This window comes from Takifugu flavidus, chromosome 14 (genome assembly GCF_003711565.1).
Source record: "Takifugu flavidus isolate HTHZ2018 chromosome 14, ASM371156v2, whole genome shotgun sequence".
Classification (NCBI taxonomy): domain Eukaryota; kingdom Metazoa; phylum Chordata; class Actinopteri; order Tetraodontiformes; family Tetraodontidae; genus Takifugu; species Takifugu flavidus.
Window position 1 is genome coordinate 4187932 of NC_079533.1, and position 16461 is coordinate 4204392.

The window sequence follows — 16461 nt, forward strand, 5'->3', positions numbered from 1 at the left end:
TGCACTGCAGTTTGACAACCACTAGAGAGCGATGTTTCACCACCTTGCATGAACATATTGAAACTATTGAGATCGTTGGGCGTCATTTTTCTAAAGAGAGCAGTGGTTGTCATAAACGCCAAGACAAAAGGACAGTTAAAAGACCACCAGTCTTTTAACTGTCCTTTTGGCACGAGTTCTCGTAATAATGAAGCATTCTGACTCTTCAAAGACATGACAGAGCAGAATGATGGGATCTCAGGGGGAATAAAATAGGATCTCATTAATACCAACCTGTTATTTCCACCCTGAGCTTCTGTGGGACTCTGTCCCAATTAACCTCATATAAACAACGGGACCGAGGACAGCAGCTGAGAAAACTGCTGTGGGGGAAAAAAAAACACACACACACACTTGGTCTTCTAGAGATAAGAAATGATCATTTTCATAAATAGAGAATATTGTTTTTATTGCCTGAGCCTAAGACTCAGAGAGCTCAAAAACAGCAGTGACTATTCATGAAAAAAAAGGAGGGGGGGGGGGGATCTAAATGACAATATGAAGCACAAATAGCATAGAGTGCTTATGACACCGAAGACTGCTTCTGTTCCAAACATATCTGCTGCACCTAAACACGTTAGAGGACATAGTGAAGAAACAATGTGAATATGGACCCACACATCATAAATACCAAAGTACAGATCACAGGTCAGAACTTTCAGATAGGTAAATTATACAATTGTAACTGTGCAAGTCAGAAACATCCTGCACGTATGAATATACAAGGCTCTGCTGCTAGTGCTGCTGTTGCTGCTACTATTGCTGCTTTTGCTGCTGCTGCTGTTGTTGCTGCTGCTGCTACCCCCCCCCCAAAAAAAAACAAAACAAACAAAAGTGCTAAGAGGCAGAGAAGTTTGGTGAGATGATGTATTTAATGATGTATTGTGCCCTTTGTAGTGCCAACCACTGTTGTGCCACAAGGCCAAAGCCACTGTCAAGAAATGGAGTGAACTTGGAATGAACTTCCTCTCAGCTGCAGCCTCCAGATCTCCCATGATACAACAGAAGAACCACAGCAGAAGGAAGCGCTTTTATATTGACCAGAGTTTCCATTGAGTGTGGCCTTCACCCACTGGTGGAAGGAAACTAACAGTATTCATAAAGCTTCCCGTCCATGGTGAGGAACATGGATGTATTATGCATTATTGCATTACATTTGCAGTTTAGTTGACAAAAGGCCTGCAATAAACGCTGCAACGGTTTCCTCTTGAGCATGAGCCCTTTACCACATCACACCCACCAACAGTCAGTGTGTGTCCTCAGTCATCACTGGTGCCACATCAACAGTTATTTGATGCAGTTATCTTCACTATTTCTGATGAAATTCATAGTATTTCCGATTTTGCTCTGTCACATTTGCTCTGATACATATAGTGACCGACAGGGGCGCTACAGTAGGTGTTTACAGATGATCGCAAAAATTACATCTTTAAAGGAGATTCTTTGATTTGTTTGTTTTTTAAAAGCCCCACTTAACGATTATGATCACTGTCTGGACATACAGAATCATATATTTCAGAGCTCAGTGAAGTGACGTGGGTCCTGGGGTATGTTACAGCGCGCAGATGGAAACTAGGCGGATTTTAGGACCCATGGCTGCATTTGTTACTGATCTACACAAAAGTTGAGGTTATCCGTGCGCTTTCGGCGTGCTCGCTGTGCCAGAGCAGCCCCTCCGCTACTTCCTTCGCGCGGCATTGGTGCAACAACAGCTGGCGGCGGGCGCCGTGCACGCATTCAACCGCTGGGGGAAGGAGGAGATTGCTCCTCGCGTGCTTTCCGGAAAAAAGGGTGTGTAACATGGGGCACACACCGCGGGTCAGGAGCTGATTCTGCATCACATCATCGAGCTCAACAATCCTTGAGCTTCAGATGTCGTACTCTCTGGTGGCGTGTGCTCCTAACCAGACGTCCAAGCATCTCTGTCGAACCGTTTGACTGAAGGGGCACGACCGGGCCCGAGGACACATTCGGGTAAGTGAAACTTGTTGTGAAATCTTGTTTAATGCGCAATGAGGTTTAGCTGGTGCTGCGTAGAGGAGAGGGAAGTAAAGCGGGGCGATGCAGCTGGGTCATCCCACACGTGTTTCCTCTTTGTCTTTTTGGGTTTTCCTGGGATCCAACGTTATCGAACCCTTTAAACACACAGAAGAAGCGTGAATGATGCGCCACTCATCTGTAACACACACCTGTGGGTGGACTGTGTTGCACCAGGATGTGACTGTAGAGACCCTCACACTGGGCTGAGGGTCCCAGAATACAACTTTCAGATGCTCCAGCATCAATCCTCATTGGGACTCCAGAAACGTGCATGATTGAATCAGTTTTACAATGTAGAACTTAGGTCCAGTACTTAAAAAAAAGCTTATTCAGCAGTTGAAGGACAATAAGTGTACAGGTAAAAAAAAAGATACAAAATTACCCATCTTAATTACCGTAGGACTGCTTTATCCTCTTGCACACCAACAAGTGTACTCTAGTCTGTGCCACCTCTGGTCACATTCACTTTGCTTAATTCAAGTTACTTCTTTCAAATGTACCTGGTTTAGAGATGATCAGACCCTCCAGTGCTGGTTCTCAAGAAGTGTGCAAATAACCGGACAGATGTTGGACCCCCTTTGTTTGTGTAACCTAATGATGCTGCATTGATTTGCATTATTTAACCATTATCCATTTCCATCTGTTGTTCCAATTGTAAGTTTGTGTTATCTTTTATGTACTGATGTTATTAGCATTAGGAAGAACTTCATGTGTTTTGACGACTGATTGTTCGTCATCTTTGGGGTTGGGGGGCGAATTTGGTTATGGGATTGCTTTTTCTTAGAGAAATGCAGGTGGAAAGATGTCAGGATTTGCTATAGCGCCACTTTGCTATAACTCACTTCTAAATGAGTTTTCAGAGGCCATTTACATAAATCACCAAACAACCACACTTGTGTCTGTTTTGCCCACTTATTTTCCGCTGGATGTGTGGATGCCGGTAATCTTCTTAACACACAGTCAAGTGGGCTTTGATAATCATAGCAGAGCTGCGACCTGCTGCTTAAAAGGAGGATATGTCAACAGCCTGCAGTTTTCTTTCCTCTGGGAAATCACTGATCCAATGTCTCAGGGGAGAATCAAATTGGCATTGTGTGGATATGTGTGTGTATTGATTTTGACATCTGACACTGACTAAAGGTATAGTATCATTAACCAGATGAAGCCTGAGAATCGGATCTAAATTAGACGACATCAGAGAACTTTGAGTGTGACCATCCATCTTCTGGTTGTGGTTTTTCTTGTCCACTGTAAAACCTACAGTCTGTTTGACGTTCTTCTGTATATCATCAGTGCATTTGCATAAAGCCATAATTCTAAGGAACAGGTCAGAAACAGTCAACACCAATGCCACAATTCCTGTTTCTGCAATTAAAAAAATCACCAAGAAATGTACTCAGGCCTCAGGTCATTACCCTTGTTACTCTCTGACGGCTTCCTCTTATGACACATAGGCCTACATCTTGAAAAGGGGATGAAAAAGGCTAAAAACCACTTCACCCCAGGCCAGTTTCCCTAGAATAGCTAGGGAAGAATCAAATCATTTAACAGTCAGTATCTGAACGGTGACTGCAGGCCTTGCAGCAAGTGAGGAGACCCAGGCTAATGCTAACGACTCAGCTGTATTGGAAGATCATAGCTACGCTTGGGACTCTACTGATGTAGTGGATGCTTCTGAGGTCAGGGGATTAGAAACTCAACAGACAGAAGCTGTGCAATGATTACTGTCAGTTGGTGCCATGTTCCGGTGATCAAATTATGTGACATAAGCCTGTTAATAGGCATGGGCCGCTATGACTCTGACAGTATGATAACCTTGAGCAAAAATATCACAGTTTCACCATTTGGTATTATAATTCCAACCATAAATTGTTTTATTTTGAAATGTCTTCATTGAAAAAAAATGTCTTTTAAAAGACTAAAATAGAACAAGATGAGAGTGAATAAATAAATAAAACACAACTGAATTATTTCAAAATAAATGAAAATATTTATAAATACAAATAAATAAAAAGCAGTTCTTAATGTAGTCTACTGTGGCTAAAACCTGCAACTCAAGCAAAAACACTATTTTCTTAGTTAAAAAACAACACAACATGAAAAGAAATACAAATACTAAGTGGCTGAAGTAGATCACAACATGCATAATTGCTAATTGCGAATAACACTGCTAAGTAAGTTAAAAAGCTTAAAACTGAATCTCATCATTTTTGGAGACGTCCTCACTTAACATATATTTCTCTTTGTCCAATTATGATGCAGGAATGTGAGCAAACAGTACTTTTGCCTTGCCCTCAAAACTCATAATTTTGTTATTTCACAGCATGGTGAATGTGCAGGTCATAATTTGTCCACAGGAGTGTTATGGCATTGTTGGATTGTGTTTGATGAGTTTGCTTTAAATTGCTGCCTAAAATGTAACTTTAATTCTTGTGACAAGTAAAACAGCATCATGCCTGTGTTTCTCTTCTTCTCTCTTAGCTAGCTGGTGTTAGCCATTAGTGGACCATATCTTCCTCAGTAGCAATTTCTTAGTATTTTCTGATGAGCCTCGTGATACAAAATATCACTGCACATGACCTGAGGAATTTCTGACCTTCACTTTCTCTCATAAACCGTGACTTTTGCTTGCCTTGAGCCCAATTACCGGCCCGTGCCAACCAGTTAATATAAGTTAATGAGAAGTGTTAAAAAGGTTTAAAATTAAACCTGTGTTGCCACTTATGGTTAACTGTTTCCTGTCGAGTCCTGCTGCTTCGAGGTGCATCATGAGTCAGAAATCTAATTTTCTTTAACAATGTCAGCCTTAATGACGCAACAATGACACCACAAAACGGTTTCTCCCAGTCCACGTGTGACCTAAACACTTTGGCAAGTCAAGCGTGTGAAGTTGTACAGAATCCACACTAAAGAGCATTGAGCTCCATTGTGGAGGGAAGAACAGCAGCTGCATCTGTTGTGTTTGCCTTACACAGCTAAACTCATCACCTCCTCTGTGACACTGGCTTTCCTTTCCAGTAAACTCAAGGTGTGTGTTTGTGTGTGTGTTTGTTTCTGTGCTTCTGTGTAATTTAATAACACTTGTGATACTTGTGCCTCACTTAATTGCAAATATTTTGATTACTGATGTGAAAAAATATCTAAAATGTATTTGAGTAAAAATTGTCAGTACAACTATCTGTGATTGAATGTATTTTTAATATTTAAGACCATTTGTTGTCAAATGTGCAAAATTACTGGAGGAAGGAATATACTGAATACTTCTTGGTGTGTTGGTTGGTTGGTTGATTATCTTGGTTAAATATGAGATTGCTAGTAAGGAGGTGTCTAAATATTAGCAGTAAATTCAGAAGATGAAAATAAAATTGAAATTCAGGGTAAATCAGATAAAACTGGCAAATTAGTGTTTTTGTGCATTTCAGAAAAAATAGGAAGCAGAAGTTTCCATTTCCTTTCTCTGATTGGTTGTTAGTTGTGATTCAGATTCACAATGGCCCAAGAAATCAGAGCATCTTTGGAATGAGAGAAATACGTCAAAGTTCATTCACAACAGAAGAAGCAGGAAGGAAATGTGAACAAAAAGGTGTTTATTCTATATCTGCTCACCTTCACCAACTGACCTGCTACTAGTCCATCACAAACACTTCCGTCAATAAATAGATTCTTCTCTGCTTGTCTAACACTTGTATAATTAAAAGAGGAATATTGGCAGGTTGACTTAAATCTGTGGAGTGATGCCTATTATTATTTAAGCGAAGGACATGTTGCTGCATGCAGCTTTCATTATAACAATTATCAATAGATATTATTATAAAAAGGCTTGTAACAAAAATGAAGCAAGTGTCACCTTCTTGTTTTTTTCAAAGCTACAATCAAAGGTGACATGTTTAACTTGCATAAAGGAACTGGTCAGAGTAAATGGGATTACCCCGAGACCCAATGAGGAAGCTTGAAACACAGTCCCTGTTTTGTTTTTTGTTTTTCATCAGCATTGTTAAATAATGACGACTTTATCATTTAAAAGGAATATCTGATAAGTCTGCGCCCAATTTCTGGACACATGGATCAGAAGAAGGGTCCGCCATGGACAGTGTCTATTTTAAGGTTGTGGCGTCAAAAGGAGTGTGTGAAAGTTAAGGGACATTTACACAGGCTGACGTGTGAGCTGTGAACACTTACTGATCATTGATCTATCTAAAGCTCCTTTCACGCTGCATGAAAATTCCCCACTGTCCTTGGTTGACATGGGTCTTTCCGCACTATGAATGGGTTGGGGCATTTAGAATTTTTAGCTTGGCTCGCCTGCTGGCTCGTCTGTTGTCCGGTTAAATTACCGAATGATGTGGATGACAGTGCACTGGCAAAATCACAAGATCTGAGAACTGCTTAGTTTATGTGGAGAAGGGGAGATTTGACGGCATATTTCAAGCACTGTGTGGGACAAAGTTTATGGCAATATTTCCAGCCAGGGTCAGACTGAGTGGCTTTAATATAAACTTTGCAAATGAGTAGCTATATAGCTTTAAAACAGTCTGGGAAACTGGCCAGGTATGCCCATTGGTACGCCCATAGGTACGCTAAACTCTGCCCACCAGGACCTGAAAGAAAAACACTGAAACACACAGGCACGCACACAGAATTCACAGACAGGACAGGGGAGGCCCTGACAACACTAGAGGACTTTGCCTAACTACATGATGCATGTGAGCTAATACTATTTCGCACTGGTAGGTTTAATGCTTGACTTACTGAATAGCACAGTGAAAAGGTACTACTGTATATATACCATACTCGATGGGTGTACGAAAGGTTCCAAACATAACAATACTGAGCGTATTTAGTATTATCTTCCAAAACAAAATTCAGATTCCACCTGTTAGTTAATGACCTCAAGGTGAATGTTACCCAACATCTTTACCACTGGACACTATAACTCTGCCTTCAGCAACCAGGTACCCTAGGGAAGCATTTTAAGAAGCTAGAGGTGCCACAATAAAGAGGCAAAGTAACAGATGTTACCCAGATGTCACTCTTGTGGAACGCACGAGTCAATAAGACTGCAACATTAGTAAACATTTATCAGAATAATCAGAAAATGACTTGGACATCGTTGGGAAGAACAACACCAGATTTGTGTCTGGTTGTAAGAGGACTCTGCCCCTACATGGCTGGCATCAACCTGCAGAGAAAAAGGGCCAATCTCAAATCAGGGAGCAGCAAACACCAGGTCACTACAGAGCATTATTTTACTCACATCAAAAACCAACTGCCAGGCAGGAGTCCACTCAAAAACTGCCCTTCTCTTTAACAAATTGGCGAGGGGTGCGACCACCTCAGCGAAGCCCAAAATGCACAGACTCATTGTGTGCCAGTCTCGGCACAGCTCAGTTGGGATCTCCTGCTGATAAATTGGATCACCAACAAAATCCTCATGTGAGGCACACAACCCTTCACCAACATAGACTTGGGTTCAAAGTAGCCCCATGAACTGTCTTTCTCCATCTCTGTGGGAAGAACCTGGACAAACAAACATTTCAAAGACACATTAGCCTGTTTTTCTGCTACCAGGTCCTCCCTGGTGACTGAAAATGGTAGGTTAGCTAGCGAAAATAAAGACAGTTCCACCATGTGACAGCTTTCTGATCATACAACTTGTCACCAGTTGATAGCTTCATAGCGCACACACAGCACTTACTGTAAGCACCTCAGGGAAGCATTACTTCTGAGTCAGTTGTCCTCAGACTACCGGCACTGAGGAAAGACCAGGTGATGTGCGAATTTTAATGTGAAAGCAGTATTATTTTGCACTTTATTGCTATTGGGACCTGATGGAACATGTCCTGACAATGATAGTTCCTCATCGCTGCAGAACAGATCTCTCACTCACATTTCATCTTGCTCAAAAGTGAAGCCAGATCTCTGTAGCTCAAAGGTCTCATGTTTGTTGTCATGCTCCATTTTCCAACATTGCACCTCACTCGCAGTGTTTTGAGTCATTGAGAAGTTTCAGGTCATACATTGGGCTTAGGATTTTGAGATTTTTATTGAATTGTCCCCAGAGCTGTTCTTTCCGTATGGATGTCAACTGGAAAGAAAGATGGCTGTTTGATGTGGTGTCCACCTTTTGCGGAGGCTTATCTCTTATCCGTCCTGAGTTCCTTCTCAAGCCATGACACTAACTTTTCCTTGAGGCCACTCATCACTCTTGACTCCTCTGGGTAGGCAGTTTTTGACACAAATGTTCTGCATCCAGTGATGTAATCAGGAACTGTAGGAGTTCATTTTCTTCATGAAAATGTCAAGTAAAGAAAGATTTTGGCATTAAATACAAATGGTTAAAAATAGTAGAGGCTTATGTGTGTGATTTCAGCTGAATGCCTACACACTCTCACAGAGGCTTTTGGAGTTTGTCACCCTACCCACATGTGGCAGCTTTCTTGGACATATGCTGTTACTGGTACTAGCAAGAGCAGATGGTTCAGTGTTTGGAATCTTCTTTGATAGATTCACAGGATGGCTTTGTTGGCTTGTTTCTTTACCTTGACCAGGTTTGTTTACACTTTCTGTGTTGACGCTCTTCTTATATCTCACAGGAACACAAGAAGCTCTGAAAAGATGTTTGCTTATAAGGGTCATGTAAAGCTGATGTAACAATAAAAAGCCTGACTGAACACAGACTCAAGGCCATCATTGGGTTTTAGCTGCTCCTACATTGATCAGATTAGAATAAAACAAGTTTCTGCAGTGCTTGTGTTGCAGGTATATGGCTGGAGATGCGGGGCCAGACACAATGGCCCTCAAACTCTTTATCTGTGAGCTAAGATGCCAGATATTGTTTTAAAAATGGATTGAGAATTCTGGAGTGTCTCAGCAAATTTCTCAAATTTTCCAACAGATTGAATACTGGGTAACAAATGTCAGGGGGGTTTATTTGTGTGTGAGCCTGTCAGGTATAAGGCCAAACATAATGAAGTACATACCATACAGTACATACCAAAGCACACATGGATCAGGAGGTTGGACTGTATAGTATAGTATACGAAGTATAGAACATCCAACATGCATGGATATCAAAGATATTACTTCAGGGATTAAGCCCCCACCAGAAACAGCATTTTGCCCCGTTGCAGTAGCATACATCCATTTTCCTGGATGTTCTCCCTGCAGCCAGAAAAGCAGCCTTGACTGGTCAGCAGCCCACTGAAGGGCACACACACACACACACACACACACACACACCACACACACACACACACACACACATGTCTGTGGGAGGTGGTATGAGCACCTGAACTAAGCATTGGAAAGTGTTCCTTTAAAAATGGTGGTGCATCATGGGCAGGACTTGGCTCTCGCGGCTCCACTGACAGACTCGTGTCCAGCGAGTTTGGAGAGAAGAAAATCTCCGCTGCGCTTGTTTGCGATTGACTATTCTCTTTGCTTGTCTATTCCTGCCCAGTGGTAGAAATATACCTCTGTGTGGATGCACACAAGTGTAAACAGCTATATTTTGATGAAACACAGGAGAAATAGACCTATGTATCTGACCACGGAACAGGTGACATCAGTATTCTTTCGAATAACGTAGTCTATTTTAGTGAGCACTGCTGTGTGGCAGAAATGGGCAAATGTTGGCTCTATTTCACAACTCCTACATTTATATTTCTCTTTGTAGCCTGTGCTGAAGTGGAGAATGAGATACAGCTGCTGACATTATTGGTGGGGGAGCTCAGAGAACCTGAATACTTGCTTTTTGATGCTGGTAGAAGAAACATCACAGGTCATAAGATTTAATGATATGAAGGTGATTTGAAGCTATTTTAAATTCAGCATTATTAGTTTACACATTTCTAATGTAATGATAAAATACAACACTTTAGTCATCCTATGAAAAATGAAAATAATATGGATTGAATGATATTAAAATAACTAATAACAAAAAGCTTACAACTTTATGAGTTATAGCAGGCCAGTTTTTATTTCTGAAAGTTTTGTGCAGTTGTTGCCATTTCAATAAGACCTTTTTTGTCCGTTCCTCAGTCCATACATGCCGGGCCATCTCTCATGAATAACATGCATGACCAGGTAATGCAAAAAGAGCTGATTTTATTACATTTTTGAGAAATCTGCCTCTTTTTAATGATAGTTTAACAATCACCTCATCCAACTGTTCAATGACTGAAATGTTTCTTCAGTACTGCAGAAGATGCACTTGATGGCTGAGGATTAATTTATTGACTGAAACCCTTGATTCTGCAAGCCGGTCTGTTCTGTGTTGATTGAGTTCCTCTGCTAGAAATCACAATTATGAATGAAAACCTACCGTCGAGCTGATTTCAAGCTGAAAGACCGACCATGACCTCCTCTGGGGTTGTTCATCCTAAGTTGTCAAGGTGACCTTGCCAGTTTTAGAGGGAGATTCATCTTTATAGCGGAAACTGGAAACAAAACAGACCATTTAAACACAGAAACCTACAAACACACAACTTTGCAAGTGTTTCGCTGTAAACAGTGCTGTAAGAGAAGCATTGATGACATTAGGTCACCACAGGTTTATTTTAGAGGACTGAACCAACCTGCCCCTCTTCAAATCAGACAACTCCTAGGATTCAGTTTGACTCCTTTTTATAGTAAAATTATGGATCTGGCTCAATGTTTTAGGCTATGCTTAATATAAAATACATATTTTTTAATCAATCTATAAATAATCTTGCTTTAGGGTGATTAATTTGTGGAATGAGTCTGAGAGACTGCTGGAGTAAACCCTAAACATTTCTCTGCACATTTCTGCCCTGTTTTTTTGTTAGATCTCCTTTAGTTTCAATTTAAATCACATAGAGCCCATACAGAAAGCCTGCTCCAGAGATAAGCTTTCACTATTAAAATGCCGTAAGAAAGCAAGTGGACGAATGGAAGCAATATTTGCTGATGAATGGCAGAGTTTACAGTAGATGAAAACAAGTCTGAAAGATAATTTTTATTTGTCACAGCTGCGGGCGATCATGCCCGTGAGTAGCCTCGCCCCACACACCTGTTGTGCATCAGGACTCTAATGAGCACTCTTCTTAATCCCCGGAGGCACACCTGCTCCCTGCCAGATCGTTATTTGTTCCCGATGACTTTCCAGCGTATTCCTGTTTGCCTGCCTGTTCCTGACCATTCTGTTTAGCCTGCTCCCCTGTAAACTCTGTATGCCTTCTGCCTGATCTCGACCTTGCCTGTCCCTGACTATTCTGTTCTGCTCGCTCCCCGGAGAATCCTGTCTGTTGTCTGTGTCCGACAATAAAGCGGTGTTCAGCCAGACTTGTGTGTCGCATTTGGGTTCTTATCTGGTTCCTGACAATTATTATAGAAATTCAGATTACATTTGACCATATTTTGCATATTTTGAATATTAAGGTACAATACACGTGTAATTATCCAAGTAAATTTGTTCATCAGGTCATTACACATACAAAACCAATGAGAGACCATTGTGGTTCTTGGCAGAGCCTGCAGGATATTCTCATTTTGGGGAAACAAGGTAGAAGAAGCTTTCAAGTCTTGACTGAACCACCACATATTCAGTCAGCATGTGTCAAGGATATGAAAAGGTCAGTCCACCCACAAAATTGAGTGTTGGCAGAATGCTACCTTTTTTTGACTTTTTTTTTTTTTTTACATTTTTCAGTGAAATCAATAAGTTACAGAAAACAGTATCATCTCCAGGGGAAATGGTGTTTTTTGTTTTCCTTTCTAGATATCTCAGCGGCTTCTTCCTAGTGATCTCATTAAGATTTGCTTCTTTGTTGACTTTATCCAAATTTCTCCACAAAAAAGGGAATAAGTATCATGATAAAGTGAAATAATCGACCTAACACTTCCCCTATGGTGCAACTTGTTCTTCTTACTTTATCCTTCTTTTAGAATTAAAGGACACTTAAGGACAGGGTCTGTGATATGGAAGATGCACCGTAGCCTGACTATCATTACCTTCTGTAGTCATGACCTAATGTGTACTAACAATTCTTTTTTGCCAGGAAAATGAGCTTTTGAGACTACAAGCATATTTTACTTGACCTTTACAGTGTTGACCATGAATTCACACAGATGGCACAGATACATACAGAAAGTATAAAACAATAGATATATGTATAATTCTCTAAAACACAGGCTAGTTATTTACCTTTGCTACTCTGACTGTAATCAAATTTCTTTACATCTTGTGAACTATTACATTTAGTGTTCATTATCTTGACTGCTGCTAATGGCAATTTCGTGGCTACTGCCTGTTGGTCTCAACAAAACATCATAACCTTGTGTTACTATCTGAGATGAAAAACTCATTTTGACTTTGTAATATTTTCACAGATGCATGTGAAGGTTTGAGTGATGCAGCACTCGAGCTCCTGTAAAAACTGCAAATACAAGGACTCTGAACAAGAGAGGAAAAATAATCCTTATAATCCTTCAGAGGAGTTTTTATAAAATTCTCTCCACTGTTGATGGAGCAGCAGGAGCATTCTGGAATCCTGCTGGTCACATGACCACATGATTCTAATACTGATGAGAGGGAGAGACATCAGTGGGATATTCAGCCTTTGTGGGGGATTTACGGAACCAAGTATCATCTCCTTTGGAGGGGAAAAAAGAAAATGTAAGGCTTCTCTTTTCTACAGTGTTTAATCCTCCACAGGTTCACATTAGTTTGTCTCAGCATTGTGGTATTGGAAGTGTGGAAAGTCAATTTGGAAAGTAGATGAAAGATGGTTTGCTGATGGTTTCCTTCACTCTGAAGTCTGGATTGAGCTGGTGATTCCTTCCAATAAACACCCTGAATGGGGTCACAAGGACACTACCAAGACTCCTCCCACCCAAAGGTAGCAAATCTGAAGATAGGTTTTAATTCATTGGTTGTCTAGAAATTGGTGAAGCAATGCTGGGCCAGCTAATGGTTATCAGAACAATCACTGTGGAGCTGCAACTCATAGTTTTCAGAAAGGTCAGCTGAGCAGGAAGCTGTGGACCCACTGTCACGGTGAGTGGAGGAGAAATAATTGGCTCAACCAACTTGCCAGTTTGCACTCTTATATCCTGTGTAATCCTGGGCTTATTGTTGCAAGTTGCCCGGCCCCAGGTTTGGCTTCTGGTTTGGATTCTTCGGTGTGTTTCCTACCAATCAGATAAATCAGTAGTCTGTGTGATACAGGTGCCTGTGGTGTTTACAGATGCCTGCCAGTCCTGCAAATTAACTGAATGAGTTCGAGGAATTAGTCTGTGACATGCATGTTATAGCTTGTCTTGATGAAGAGTGCACACTTCCTGCTCTCTGGACTTTACTCACTAGGTTATAAATAACATCATATTTGTGTGAGTCGGTGTGTTTTGAGTGTTTTATCTATGTTTGTTGGGTTTTTATCAATTTGTGTTACTTTACATCTTTATTTTTGGTGCATTACAATTGCAATTCATGTGAAATTGCTGCCTGCTACCATGATCAAGCAGATAAAACATACATGTAAAGCGGTGGTGGTTGAGTGAGCATGTCTGTCCGTGTGTTCATGTAATAGTAATGCATCTCTCTGCTGTCCTCGAAGGCTCACTAGTCTTTGAACATGTAATGCTTAGGTTTCCTGCTGGGATCTCCAGCATATTTATCCTGCATACATTTACCTCAGCAGTCAGTGTGATCTATCCTTCATTTGAGTCTGAGGAAATGTGAAAGGTGGCTTGAAGACAGTAGACTTGCTCAACCTGCACATCAGGTAGGGAAGTGAATGCGCAGGCACTAGGAACCATTCTGGTTCTGTAGTACTGCTGCTTTTTTAAAAGGAAAAGGAAGATGCTCATTTCATGCTGCTCAAGGATTGAGAGTTGTGAAATGCCATGTCCTCAGGGCTAAAACAATGCATTGACAAAGTAGGTCTGCCAATTTTGCATCCACCCTCTTTATGTAAAATTGATTAAATAAGTGTCTTTTAATTTTCTTGAGGATGAATCAACATCTATTTTAACCTTTTGGTCAGCACAAAGCCAAACTTTGGATAAAAGAAATAACATGATTGCGCATGCACAAAGATATAAATTTGTAGAAATTATAGATTGTAGCGGTCACTTGTATCTCATAATTCTCTACAGCTGTTCATGTACTCAAATATCATAATTCACCATAATTGTTCATATCTGTTCCATTGCCATAGTCCTATTGAGCATTTTGCCATGTATGAGTTCCTCACTCGCTCGCACTATTTGCCGACAACTAAGTCGGGTAATTTGGCACGGTCCCTTTAACGGACCGTGGGAGTTTAAGGGCTGGGGTGTGTTTTTCCCGCTTTTACGATTTTAAGCAATGAGCCCCCGTCTCTTACTTGTTTTTCCTCTACATGTTGTCGCTATAATAAAAGGCACACACGATTGTGTGTCAATAGTAATTTAAGTTGTATTGCCTTTACTTTGCAAATCAATCAATCAATCAATCAATCTTTATTTATATAGCGTCTTATACAATCAAAATTGTTTCAAGGCGCTTTCCAGAATCCCAGGGCCTGTGTTGTGACTCCTACTCTGGCCCCACCTCCTCCTGGGCAATCAGCTCAACCACCACCACCTGGGCCCTCTCCTTCAGCTGCACCCAATCCGCCCAAACGACTCTGCACCCATAAAAGGCCCCTATGCACTCAGGCCAGTGCTTGATCTTACTGATGTTTTTGGCAACACTTCCCGTCGACCCAGCATCTCTCCAGGCTCCCCAGCGACCCCCAGCGCCTCCCTGTGTCTCCCTGTGTCTCCCTGTGTCTCCCTGTGTCTCCCTGCGTCTCCCTGCGACTCCCAGCGTTCTCCAGCGTCTCCCCCGGCTCCTCTGCAACCTTCCTAGCCCCTCTTCCTCTGACCTCTTCCTCTTCCCCTTCCTCAGACGGATTTCCCCTGGCCTCTGGACACTTGGACTCCCCCACGGACTCTCGCCCCTGGATCTCGGACTTGGTTCGTCTGCCGCGTCACGCACCTATAGTTTGTCTCGACCTCTCATCATTTAGTTTCTTCCCTCCTGTTTTTTGCTCCATTAAACCTTCTGAGTTTATTTTTAATTCCCGTGTCTGTCTGCCTTCTTTGGGTTTCCGCCACACTTGACCGCCAGTCCTCTCGAGCTTAACAGAAAGATCAAGCCAAGATGAGTCAAGGTGGAACCCCGGGGCAGCCGGGCGGCCCTAGGACCCCCACGTTACCCTCCCCCCTCGAAAGAAGAGTGGAGGCCCACTCTGCCCAGCTCTCCTCCCTTCAGTCGGAGCTAACCAAGGCCTTCCCCACAATCCAAGGGGAGATTTCCGAGCTCCAGAGCTCCTCCCAGACCACCTCCAGTACCCTGTCCGCCCTCTCCAACCAGATGTCCGCCATGGCAACCGTTTTGGCTTCCATTCTGCAGAAGCTAGGCAGCGACCCCGGCGGGGCTGCTCCATCAGAACCATCTCTCCCGCTTCTCCCCGAGCCGAGCCCAACCTTGCCAGCCCCCGTGTGTTCGGCGGGGATTTCGACCTGGGCAAGGGGTTCCTCCACCAATGTGAGCTGCTCTTCCGCCATCAGCCCTCCAGATTTGTTTCCGACGAGGCCAAGGTTGGATTTATAACCTCCCTCCTGGCCGACAAGGCATTGAGCTGGGCCATAGCTGCCGTCGACCTGGACCCCCGCCTCTCCTCAGACTACAGCGCCTTTCGACAGGAGTTCAAGGCTGTGTTCGAGCACCCCACCTACGGTGAAGACGCCGCGAGTCGTCTGCTCGCTCTCCAGCAGGGGTCACGGTCAGTTGCGGAGTACACCCTTGAGTTCCGTATCCTGGCTGCAGAGAGCCGCTGGGGCGAGACCGCGCTCCGTAGCGCCTATCGACGGGGCCGAGTGAGGCAATCAAGGACCTGATTGTGAGGGACCGCCCCTCGTCACTCAACGAGCTGATCACCCTCTCGCTCCAGATGGATGAACGACTACGGGAGCGCCGCCAGGAGCGCGCCCAACGTGCGGGCGGTTCTACCCACCAACTCTCCCACCGCACTTCCTCTGCCCCTGACTTCTCCCCTACCAGCACTGCCGCCCCGCCTCCTCACATCCCCTTGCAATCCCCAGCTCACTCCTCCCCCAGAGCCGAGGAGAGGAACCCATGCAGATCGGCCGGTCCCGTCTCTCACGGCAGGAGCGGGAGCAAAGACTCCGAGACCAGTTGTGCCTGTACTGCGGAAACAACGGCCACTTCATCCAAGCCTGCCCCGTCCGACCAAAAGGGCCTGCTCACCAGTAGGGGGAGTACTGGTGAGCCGAGCTGTGATTCCCCAACCCACCGAGCAACACAACCGCCTCTTCCCCGCAACCCTCTCCTGGGATAAGGAGTCTATTCCGGTGAGTGTTCTCATTGACTCT

At 43.1% G+C, this 16461-nt stretch overlaps 1 protein-coding gene across 9 annotated transcripts in view; it reads left to right on the forward strand.

The window, feature by feature from the left end:
• The first annotated feature begins 1583 nt into the window (after positions 1 to 1583).
• Positions 1584 to 16461, forward strand: part of camkk1a (calcium/calmodulin-dependent protein kinase kinase 1, alpha a) — a 93312-nt gene continuing 78434 nt past the window's right edge. For 2 of the 9 annotated variants that reach the window (XM_057055546.1, XM_057055550.1), the window contains exon 1: positions 1589 to 2013. The gene's annotated coding sequence lies outside the window, so the exon portion shown is untranslated. Of the gene's footprint in view, positions 2014 to 11652; positions 11673 to 16461 lie in introns of those variants that run through there. The other 7 variants (XM_057055551.1, XM_057055547.1, XM_057055544.1 and 4 more) reach the window with 7 other exon arrangements.